Raw genomic sequence first — 11,995 nt, 5'->3', positions numbered from 1 at the left:
TCTCCTGGGTGGCCCAGAGTGAGGTGGACAAGAAGGCCACATGGGGGCTGGTGGGCCCACAGCAGCACTTCTGTGTGTCTTCTGAGGCTGATATCCCCGTGGAAAGTTCCAGTCTTCCACCCAGTTTTCTTACTCTTTCCTGGACATTGATAAAGAGTGGAATTAGACCCAAATAGGCCTGCTGGGAGCTTCAGCCAGAAGAGGTGGGATTTTCTGGCAGATTCGAGAATTTAAAAGGTCTTTGACTTTCAGCTGGCTGCAATCTCCCACACCAGCTGAGGCAGCAGGACAATGACAGCAGCTGATCTTTGCTGATCACATACCACACCCAGCACTGTGCTGAAGGCCCCTTTCTGCACTTTGTTAATCCTCAGAGCAGCCCCATGATGCAGGAATTCACATCCTGCCCATTTACCAGAGAAGGACACTCAGACGTGGAAAGTCAGGTAAGTCCGAGAGCCAGAACAGGACCTGAAGCCTGCCTGGCTTCACTGTGCACGACTCCCTCTCCCCCCCAACCCCCATCCCTTAACTACCAAGCAGCCTCCAGCCAGGGGCCAGACCCTGCTCGACCTGGATGCTTGGGGAAGCCTCCACATTCTGGATGGGCTCAGACCAGGCAGGAAACTGTTTCAGGATAGTGATGTTCACAGGGGTGGACAAACATTTTCCCTAAAGGGACAGGTGGTAAACGTTTCAGGCTTTTTGGGCCACGTGGTCCCTGTCCAGCAAGGAAGCAGCCAAAGACGATACATACATACATGAATGGGTAGCTGTGTTCCCATCAAGTTTTATTTAGGGACCCTGAAATTAGAATTTTCTGTAATTCTCACGTGTACTGCAATATCATTCTGGTTTTCATTTTTTCCGAATCATTTAAAAAATTTAAAAATCGTTCTTAGTGCGTGGGTCATATAAAAACAAGTGGAGTTTGCCGACCCCTGTTCTAAAGTGGCTTCTGGTCAAGTCCACGTTTGTTAGAACCTCTATGGTGTGACCCCCAGATAAGGGAGTCGAGGGTACTGTAGTAGGTTGACTCGTGTCCCCCTGAAATCCAGGTCCACCTGGAACCTCAGAATGTGACCTTATTTGGAAGGAGGGTCTTTGCAGATACAATTATTTCAGATGAGGTCATACTGGAGTAGGATGGGCCCTAAATCCAACGACTGGTGTCCTTATAAGAAGAGGAGAGGACACGGAGAGACACACACGTGGGAAAGGCCATGTGAACACAGAGATGAGAGTGGCACATCGACAAGCCAAGGAACGCCAAGGACTGCAAGAGCCACCCGAAGTAGGAGGAGGCCAGGAAGGAGCATCCCCTAGAACCTTCAGAGTGAGCGTGGTCCTGCGGACACCTTGAGTTTGGACTTCCAGCCACCAGGACTGGAGATAGTAGAATTGTGTTGGTCTCCGCCACCCCGGTCTACAGTACTTTGTCACGGCAGCCCTGGGGAGCGTGTCATCGGCTCTCCTTGGAGCTCCAGTGCGTGTCTTTTCTCTTGGAGGCTTTAGGTTCGACCGACCTGCATAGGCTGGCAGCATCCCAGGACCCGGCACCTCCCAGCCCTCAGGCTGGCCTTCCGCATGCGCCCCCAGCGGCCTTAGCTTTCTGTAGAACAGCACCAGCCAGCCCTGAATTAAACTGGCAACTATGGGATGCTTGTTTTCCTGTTTCTCCCCAACCCCCCCTTCTTAAATTGTTTCCACCTCTTAGTAGGAGCCAAATAACAGTCATTCCCTGAGGTCAGGAAAAACCCTCACCCGCCACCAAGCTGCAAAATATTAATCACAGATGCCGGTGACCAGAACTCAGGGAGGGGGAGGAGGGGCCCCTCTCTCCCTCTGTGGCCATTGCTGGTAAGCACAGAGGGAGTGGCAGGACCTACCTGCTTGTTTGGGTCTGGCACAGTGCCTGGTACACGAAGACATCGCACACCCTCACAAAAGCAAGGCTCCACATTCCCCAACTTCTGCTAGGACCCAACACGACACCACTAGATGGAAGACACCTGGATGTGGTCAAGGACAGGGCTACATGCGAACAAGGGCTCACACTTGGCCCAACGCTTTCCTGGCCACTTTGCATAAGTTAACCCATTCTGTCTCACAGAAGCAGGAACTGAAACACAGAGAGGCCAAGTAACCTGCCTGAAGTGACAGGTCCAGGGCCCCCTGGGGTATCCCGCATGCCTGGGGACTGCCCCAGCCAAAACAGCAGGGGTTCCAGCTTGAAGAGATCTCCTGGGGGCGAAGGGAGCTGCCCACACTCCTGCCTGAGACTGGCGCTAGAGCCTCGCCCGCCCGTGCCTCCCAGGGCTGGACTGCTTCCCATCCATCCCCTTTTCTGCAGAGAAAATTATCGCTCAAGTTCAAGGCTCCCAGGATGACACTGAGCTACAGTTGGCAATCTTGGATTGTTTACTTTCGTGGCATGTGTTGTAAAGGGATTTGGCCAATAGCAGGGAAGATCCAGAGGGCTCTAGGAAATGGATGGGAATGGCGGGAAGTCAGAGAAGCCGCCTCAGAAGTGGCCCTCACGTCATTTCTTGGAAGGAAATCGGCGGGGGCGGAGCCGACCCGTGGGGGCGGGGCCGGGGGACTGTGACCGCATCTGTTTGCAGTTTTCCAGCTCACCTCCCGCTCTCCTCGCTCTGCCCTCTGTAATCAGCCAGCTGTCTGTGCTTGTCCAGCCTTGTCCTCCTGCCTAAACCCGTCCTGCATACACTGGGCCCTGAATCAGAGGCCGGCTCCTTTCTGCAGCCCTCTGTCAGCTTTTGGGGTGGGGGTGGAGTTGTTTCTGTCATGACACCCACGACTTCACCTGAGGGGGAGCTCCTGAGGTCCTGCCCCAGGGAGCCTCCTCTGCACAGCCTGGACCAGGTGGTGGGGCACCCTCCGCTGTCCCAGGAGCTGGCAGCAAGGCCATACAGGAGAGAAGCCGGTTGAGTGTAAGGGACACACATCGATGCAGTGACAAGATGACAAGTGACACTGGACCTCAGAGAAGGGAGCTCAGGAAGTGGGTCAGCTGCAGAGCCCGCTGCCTCCCAAAAGGAACAGCTCTCCCTAACTGCTGCTACTGGGAGGGGGTGAGGTGGGGTGAGAGCCCCGTGTTCCAGGCTTTTCTTACTCTTCAAGAACCCGAAACCCCAATTTTATGTGAATCACCCTATGCCTAAATGTTAGCAACTATATATACATATCCATGTCCGTGTATAGAGTAAGCTTTGTTGTGGCAGATCCAATCTTCCCCCAATGATTGCACCAGATCTCCCGTCTCATGTGCTCTTCTTATAATGTAACTCTGACACCCCTCCATCCAAAGGTGCAGCCGAGGTTGGGTGGGAAGGGCACAGGACTACAGAAGAAGTGAGGCTATGGGACTTTCAGGATCATTGTGACGGGATGAACTGTGTCACCATGAAAGATGTCCGAGTCCTAAGCCCCAGGACCTGTGGATGTGACCTTCTTTAAAAATGGAGTCTCTTTACAGATGATCAAGTTAAGATGAGGTGGGTTCTAATCCAAGATGAGCAACGTCTTTATAAAAAGGGGAAACTGGACACAGAGACACATACGCACAGAAGGAAGACAGTGTGGAGATGCAGGAAGAAGACTAGGGGAAGACAGAGGATTAGGGCAATGGATCTACAAGCCGAGGGATGCCTGAGTCCACCAGAAGCTAAGAGAGAGCATGGAGCATCTTCTCCCTCACAGCCTCAGAAGGAACCAACCAGGTGGACAGCTTGAGTTTGAACTTCTGTGAGAGAATTAATTTCTGTGAAGTCACCACTGTGTAGTTTGTGCTGACAGTGTAGGAGGCCAATACAGTCATGAAAGATCATGTAGTTTCTGTCTGGTTCTCGTAGGATGCTTGAACTTGACATTTGACCGCCATCTTGTGAGGAAGCCCAAACTACCCCACATGGAAAAGCCATGCATGGGAGTTTTGGCTGATGGCCAGCATTAACCACCAGAGTGAAGGTGAGCCAGTCTGATTCCGGCCCCCAACCCCCAAGTCACAACACCCATACCCACCCACTTCTAGCTGCCCCCCCNGCTGCCCCCCCCCCGTCTTCAGTCTTCCCTGCTGAGACCTCTTACGTCACGAAACAGAAACAAGTCATTCTTTCTGTACTTAATCTCAATTCCCGGGACCCACAGAATCTAGAAGCATAATGAAATGACTGCTTGGAAGGAGTTTGTTTTGCAGTGATAGTAATGGGAACAGCTGTGCATGCAAACAGAATATATCTTCAGGTTGCATCCAACCCACATGCCACCAATTTGCCTTTGGATCAGATCACAAGGGTGTCATGGGTTCTGCAAGCCTAAAACATTGCCCAACCTGGAGCCATGCCTTCTCCACACCTTTGGGGAATGGGGGCCACGACGTGAAATGGAAAGGGTAGGAAAGAATGGGGATGAGCTGGGTTGCTAGGACAGGGTCATCCAGGTGGGGACAGGGTGTGTGTGTGTGTGTGTGTGTGTGTGTGCAAGAAGCCACCCTGGACAAGCAAAGATCCTGCATCAAGATCCCAACTTCCAAGAGATGCTGCTTGCCAGGATGTATAGAAGACAGAGCTCTGCAAAGCGCTTGCAGCCCCCTCAGGGCGTGGTCTCACAGGGCTTTCTGAAGTTCCAGTGAGCTAATACATGCAAAACCCCCAGAGGAGTGCCTAGAACCTTGTGGAAACTGACCTGTCCTCAGGGCTTACTATCGTTAGGATTGGTGTTGTAAATTTCCGTGCCCTGAAGCCTTGGGGTCTCCCAGAAGACCCTCAAGAGGTAAAGCAGATGGGGCTCTGGGAGCCTCCCCCCACTGCAAATTCAGTAGGAGGACCACCTTGATCTGTTTTATATCATGTAGAGTTTCACTTGAGGGGTAGAGAGAAGGAGACCCTACTTAAAAAATAAAAATCTTTGCAAACCACCCATGCCACAGGACAAGTGTTGGCCGGGCATTAGGAGAACTCGTGCATTGCCCCAGGCTCTATTAGTAGAGGGCTGTGTGACCTTGGAAAAGCCACTTCACCTTTCTGGATTTTATTTTCTGTTCTGTAAAGTGGGTGGCCTAGGTGATTGCTAGCATTCTAATCATTAGCCCTAAAGTAGTCAAGCTATGTGCTCGGAAAGAAGGGAAAATATTCTCTCGTGCAAATTTCCATGCAATTTATTACACATTTAATTACAAGGCCTCTATGCCTCCTCATCCCGCTCTCTCTGTTCTCTTCTGATGGCCTTGCATGAGCAAAATTTGCTTTGCTGGAGGAATCCTGCTTGCCACTCAGCCAAGACTCCATTTGTCAACCCAGAAACTCCGCTTGTCTGGACCTGGGGCAATCAGCTGCCTGAACCCGAGTCCTCATCGCTAACTTACCTAACATGTCCACTGTCTTCAGCCACAGCTGGCTTGTGAAGGTGACAGAGGACTTGGGGAGAGGAGAAAGCTAGTGTCCTGCAGCATCAAGCCATCAAGCTGGGAAGTGTAAATTAGCCTTGACATCAGGCTGAGTTATTGTTATGACTCAAAGGCTTTGCAGGACCAGAGGAAGGACACACATACACATACACACATGCACGCACACACGCACACACACGCAAGCAAGACAACACTTACAGGAAACTGAAGACTGGAGAAAGCCAACCCCCTAGCCACAACGAGGGGCTTTGACAATTACGCCCAGCCCAGAAACACATTTTCTGGCATCTCTGCCTCATTCTCCCCACAAGAAGAAGGGACACCGAAATGCCAGACCCTTTTCCACTCTCGTGGCTTCTTTGCAGCCACTGGCTGGAGACACAATTGCATCGCCTTGAATGTGGGGACAGATTCAAGAGGACGAAACAGATGTCTCTTACAGCCTGTTTCTCCCAGAGGAACCTCCCTCTGGATGCCGGGGGGGGGGGCTAGGAAATCCTGGGGTCAGACAGAAGTACACAAGCCTCAGGTCAAGCCAAGGATCTGAGATCTGGGGGCTCAGTGCCAAGGGAAGGAGGGAGGCAGAAGTGCCCCAACCAAAGGCAGAGGCACAAGGACCTCCTGATTTGAGGGGGCTGTTCCTTTAAGTGCTTGGAACATGTGGGTCCATGTGTCACATCACATAGGGTCAGAGAGGATGCCGAGTGATGCCTTCAGCTCTGGGCAACCCCCTCTTCACCCCTGGGCCATGCACTGAGCTCCAGGAAGGAATTTAATTGGGGTCTTTGGTGTGGATGTGGGCTGGTAGAGACAGGGTGACAGAGGCGGAGGAGGACATCCGCCTGGAGTCGGGTGCGTCAGTTCTCCTCAACGACTAGAACCCTCCTGGGCTTGATAAGGGTGTGTGTCTGCTTGAGGAGGTGGGTGCCAGTCTCCCCTAGCGCTTTCCCTTGCCCGCTGTGGCCGAGTATAGTCACGAGATCATGCATGCTCCAGCTGGAAGCAGTTTCCTTTCCTGCTGTCTTGTGGTTTTGTGGCTGGAACCGTGGGCTCGGCGGCTTGCCTGCTTAGGCTTTCCTCAGTCTGGGATCTGGACCTACTAGCCCTGGAATCTTGGGCAGGTTACTTCGACTTTTCTGTTTTTAATCTGAAACCTGGGAGTAATAGCAACTACTCAATAGGACTGAGACGTAGAATTCTTAACTCGGAGTAAAGTGCTCAACAGGTGACAATGACCTTGCCTGTTCTAAGTGCCCCTTTTAGGCCAATTTGCCTCTGATTTGGGCTCTTGGGCAGGAGACAAGGCTTTTCTGGGCACAGACAAAAAAGCTCTTTCCTTTCCCCCGGTTGCTTTTCTTTCCATCTTTTCAGANACCTTGCCTGTTCTAAGTGCCCCTTTTAGGCCAATTTGCCTCTGATTTGGGCTCTTGGGCAGGAGACAAGGCATTTCTGGGCACAGACAAAAAAGCTCTTTCCTTTCCCCCGTTGCTTTTCTTTCCATCTTTTCAGGGGCCCAGGAGGGTTTCTGGTTATCAGGGGCTGCCCTCCAGCAGAGCTGGGTGTCTACCCACCCCTCTCCAGAGACAACGACAGAAAGGTCTGGGCGAGCCCCTCCACGGCCACCCTGAACCCAACAGACTCTTCTATCAGAAGTCCAAGACTGCCTCTTACAGATAATGTCATTCGTTCTTTTTCTGTTAGCTCGATTCTGGGAAATACTGATGAGAACGGGCCCACTCTCTGCCCAAGGGGGGGGGCACTTAGGAACAAACTTGTTCCAAAAGCTCTCACTTGAGCCCCTCATTTTGAAACCAGCCACGGTCCACGTCAGGAGCCCTCGTGGGGCCCCAGGCTGACACTGAACGCTGGCCTGCATTATCACCCAACCTCATGCCAACTCCATGAGGTGGGGACCCACGTGCCCCCCCCCATTTACAGATGAGCACACCAAGCCCCAGGAGCTCAAGGGACTTCTTTCAGGTCATACGGTGACAACCCAGATGGGCTGGCCTCGGGCATCTGCGTTCCCAGTCGGGCCCCCTTGGCCCTTGAAGCGCCAAGAGAGGTGCCCTCTGTTGACAGGCAAAGCTGGGCCTTCTTGCTTTTGCCCGGGGCGGGGGTGTCACTGGTGGTAGAAGTTCTGGGCTTTGGAAATCTGGAGACCACGTGAAACATTCCTTCAGTGTCCCTGTTTCTGAGACTCACTGTCTTTACCTGAAGTCTATGCTCATTTTCTGAGGAACCCAGAACCCTGACTGTATCTTTTTCGCCCATCCTTTTCTCCCTCCCGGATAAACAGGATGTTTCATATCATCTCCCACCTCCCGGGAAATGTCCCAGCTCAGTTGTCAGGGGCAGCGTGTTAATAACAGGACAATGCACAGGGACAGACAGAACCCCTGGTAGGGTGGGGGTGGGGGGCTGTTTTTTCCTCTGGCAGAAGGATAGAGGAGGGACCCAGAGGCTAAAGTCTGACTTAACAGCAATAATAGAAACCGGGGTCCCTTACATTGGACTTGACAGTTCACAAAGCAAGGTCCCAAGCTTTATCGCCTTCCATCCTTCTGATAAGCCCCTGAGGTCGGATTGTTACTATCCCTTCCTTACAGATATGACTCCAAGAGACTAAGTGACTCCCCCAAGGTCATACAACCCAGATGTTCTGACTCCATATCTGGACTCATTTCTAGTAAATTCCATGGCCTCTCTGCTCTGTCTCCACCGCTTGACCCACCTCATCAACTTCTTAAGATCCAGCTCAAGCCGACTGCCACCTCCTGCCTCCAGAGAGTCCCCAGCCTGTTGAGTCGCATGGCTCCCTCACTAAGGAGGGCCAGGGGCCCCTGAGATACAGCGCTTCCCTCAGTCCCTGAACCCTGGGACCTTCCATCCTGGGAGGGTGCCTGCCCATGTGGATGGCCCAGCAAGGTCACCAAGGGGTCACAGCCAGAGCTCAGCTCGAGGCTGGGGTTGCAGGTGGGAGAAGAGAGGGGTACCAGGGCTCTGGACTTTGCTCATTCATTCATCTTCCCAATGTACAGATGCCAACCCACACTGGAGAGTCCAACACCCATCAGACACCATCCTGTCCCCAAGAGCCTGTGGGGATGAATTGCTGTTTTACTCTCCGGGTACACTGGCTGCCCTAAAGCCCTGATGTGGGTTAAATACCTCAGAAGGGGGTTCATACCCCTGGAGCAAAAGCGCCCCCACACCAGGGGAGGACTATTCCCCCCTGACGGCAGGCTCTCTGACAGTAGCCTGGTATCCTGGGGATCTTCCCCGTTGCACGTCAGAGGTTCCCCCTACCTCAACCCCGGCCCTGTGAATGGGCTCCAGGTGGTTCCCTAGAGCAGGGAACCATGGCACGGAAGAGCCCCTGCCCAGCAGGGTGGGTATGAATAGCCAAAGGCGGGCAGGGCCCCAGATCGCCAAGGCTCCAAGCCGTGTGGACATCAGGCCCTGGTGACGCGCTGAGGCGTCCATCCTGGACCACCTTGGCTAACCTCAGTGGGGGGGGGGAACGGTGAGGGGACTCAGGATAGAGATGGGAAGCCAGAGGTCAGGTCCCTCCAGAAAGTAAAATGACCTGCCCGGAGTCATAGTTTAGGGCAAACCTGACTAAGGAACTAACCAGAGTGGCCTCTCTACACGGCAGTGGGATTAGCCGACCTAATGTAATGGACCCTCTTAAAGCTGGGACAAATAACACGAACTAAGGTGCCCAGAACCCAGTGTTAACAAAGCAGGGAGGTGTGTGCTTGGGATGGGTGGGCGCCTTGGGAGGCAGGGGGTGGGCATACCCATGCAGTTTGCGGATCACGGATCACGTAAACGCAAACCCTCAGGGCAGGTCCCAGCAGCTACGACAGGCAGAGACACACGCTCAGGCCTAAAAGCTTACAGGTCAAGTTACAGCAAAGGTGCAGTTAAGACCTCAAATCCCTCTCCAAAGTCAGAGGCTTAGGGCTTGCCAGAAATTCCAAGGTAGCTATTCAAGCTTCAGTCTTGTTAACTTCCCCGGATGATCAGTAGACAGCGCTGGTCTGAAAGGGTGGGGCGAAATTTAGCCTCAGTAGGTACTCAGGAGGCAAAGGCCCCTCGAAATTCACAGGCCTGGGATCCCAAACATCAGGGACCCCAAACATCAGGGACAGGTAACACTATCTTTCAATCAAGCCTCCCCACCAGGGTCCTAGCAGTACAGTGGGGACCACTGTCTAGCAGCACCTACTGAGCTCCGTGAGGGGACAGCCTGCATCCTCTGTGGACATCCTGAAGGCAGGGTTGGGTATTACACATCTTTGTCCAAAAGGCAAACCACAAGGAATGGCCAATGTTTGAGGAAGGAGCCCCCCTGCGTAACACTGCATTCGGATAAGGAGCCGCAGAATTACAAAGGGGTGAGGACTTTGTCCTGGAGGTATGCTTAATTGCTGTGTAATCTAACTGGGAAGGCCAAACCCCAGACTCAGGTAAAAAGGAGAACAAATTGCTGAACAGCGGGCCCTAAAAGACAAAATAATGTGTTAAAAATCGACGGAAGGAAGGGGCAGGGGCGGTGCCCCAGGGAATCAGGGGAGTTTTCTCCCGACCGGTAAGACTGAGCTGTGGTTTCAGGACCGCCTGTAACCGGGAAAGACCTTCCAGCTAGCAGCAATAAGGGGTAAAGCACCCGCCCAAAGGGTCCCACCGAAGGATCCCACGGAAAGCCACGTGGGTTGGGGGCGGAAGAGTCCGGAGCCCGCACACCACCTCCGCCTGACTTGCTTTATTTTTTATTTTTACTTAAAAAAATTTTTTTAAGTTGTTTTTAAGTAATCTCTACACCCAAGGTGGGGCTCCGACTTAACCCCAAGATCAAGAGTCGCATGCCCCTCCCCACGCCTGACTTGCTCTAAAATCCAAGGGAGATGCCAACAGCAAGGGAGCTGCCACTGTGTGCCCCGTCCACTTTCCTGGGGAGGACCTCCCCACTGGCCTTTATTACTCTGGTAACAATCATTTACAAACGGGAGCTCTTCCTCCATAAATCGAGCCCAAGGCCTGCTCCTCTGGGACTCAAGAGCTCATCGTCCTAGAGGTTCACTCGGAGCAGAACTTAGTCTCCGCGGATACTCCGGAGGCCAAGGACTCAGGCGTCCTCCGGAAAGCTGGCCGATCAAAGCCAGGTCACCCCGCCCAAACCCCCTCTTACAGCCGCTCCGGGGCTGGCCTCGAGCCGGCACCTCCCCGCCCCTCTGGTTTCCAGTAGGAGTCCGGGACGGAATCCACGGCCCTAGCGGCGCAGCCCCCGGGGCTTTCCTCTCCCGTCGGTGCCGGGCCGGGAGCCAGGGGGCGGGGGGTACCGGTTCCTGGCCACCGCCGGGGCTCCCCCGGGACCCCACCGGCCCGGCTCCCGGCCGCCCTCCCCGCCCGGGCCGCCCTACATGGAGCTCCGACAGTCCCACACTGGCAGATTTGAACCGAGGAGGCCGAGCGGCCTGGCGGGGGTTCGCAGCCGCCATTGGCTGCGGCAGGGCCGTGACTTCAGCGCGGACGGCGCGGGAGGGAGGGCGCGGGAGGAGCCTGGAAGGGGAGTGTCCGGGAGGCTCGCCGCCCAGAAAGCCCGAGCGCCAGAGGGAAGCCGACGCCGGCGCTGACATGGGCCTCTGGCTCCCGTGCCGGTCGGAGCCCACGGAGGGGACATCGCAGCTTCGCCGGTGCGGCTCTCGAGTCTCTCAGGACCCAGGTAGGCGACAGCCGCCTGCGCCCTGCGAGGCCTGGGTGGGCTCGAGGCCCCCAGAGGGGCGGAGAGGATGGGAAACGCCTCGAGAGGGGGCCGAGGGGCGGGGAGGAGGGCTCAGAGACCCCCACTCCTGCGCCCGCCCCCGGGTGGAAGGGCTGGGCCGGGGCGCGTGCGGGGCTGCCCGGGTGCTTGGGACCCGGAGTCGCGCACCCCGTGTCCGAGCCGATCGGACTTTGGGGAGGAGGGGCGGCCGAGAGCCGGAGAAGCCGCGCTCCGCCTAAATTTCCTCTCCCCAGACGGGATTCGGCGTCCGGCCCAGGGCGCTGCTGGGGCGGGTGGCACGGGGGTCCCCGGTTAAAGGTCCGCCCGCTGGCCGGGGAACGGGGTGTGCGCCGGGACAGGCAGGGGCACCACGATCGCGGCGCGCCGCCCGCCGTCTCCGCGAGGGGGGCGTGTGTGCGCACGGAGTTCTCCATGAATAAGAACCGAATTCTTCGCCTGTAGTGGCGGAGGCGTGCACACACGCGCTCGCTCTCGTACACACTGCAGCACACGCCACCCAGTGTCACCGGGCCGCCGAGAAAAGAAGGAGCTGCCTGGAAGGGACCGGCCAAGGAAACAAATACTACCCCCCCGCACCCCGCCAGGCTCCCGCCCCGCCCGCCGCCTCGGAAGACCTGGAGGCCGCGGCGGGAGAGGCCCGGGCGGGAGAGGCCCCGGCGCCTCCCGGCTGGGTGGGGCGCACCTGAGCGGGCGGCCCCGGGAGGGAGCTACGCGCGGGATCTGCGCGCGGGGTGCGCCCGGGGCCAAGCGCTGCTGGCGTGGCCGGCGGCCGTGAGCGG

The 11,995-nt window shown here is 55.6% G+C and overlaps 1 protein-coding gene across 1 annotated transcript in view; it reads left to right on the top strand.

Annotated features, from left to right (window-relative positions):
* Positions 1-10,673: 10,673 nt before the first annotated feature.
* CDC42EP4 (CDC42 effector protein 4) overlaps positions 10,674-11,995 on the top strand; it is a 22,335-nt gene continuing 21,013 nt past the window's right edge. The window contains exon 1 of the mRNA XM_011233540.3: positions 10,674-11,156. The gene's annotated coding sequence lies outside the window, so the exon portion shown is untranslated. The remainder of the gene's footprint in view (positions 11,157-11,995) is intronic.

Source organism: Ailuropoda melanoleuca, chromosome 13 (genome assembly GCF_002007445.2).
Source record: "Ailuropoda melanoleuca isolate Jingjing chromosome 13, ASM200744v2, whole genome shotgun sequence".
NCBI lineage: Eukaryota > Metazoa > Chordata > Mammalia > Carnivora > Ursidae > Ailuropoda > Ailuropoda melanoleuca.
This window is presented reverse-complemented; position numbering and strand designations above follow the sequence as displayed.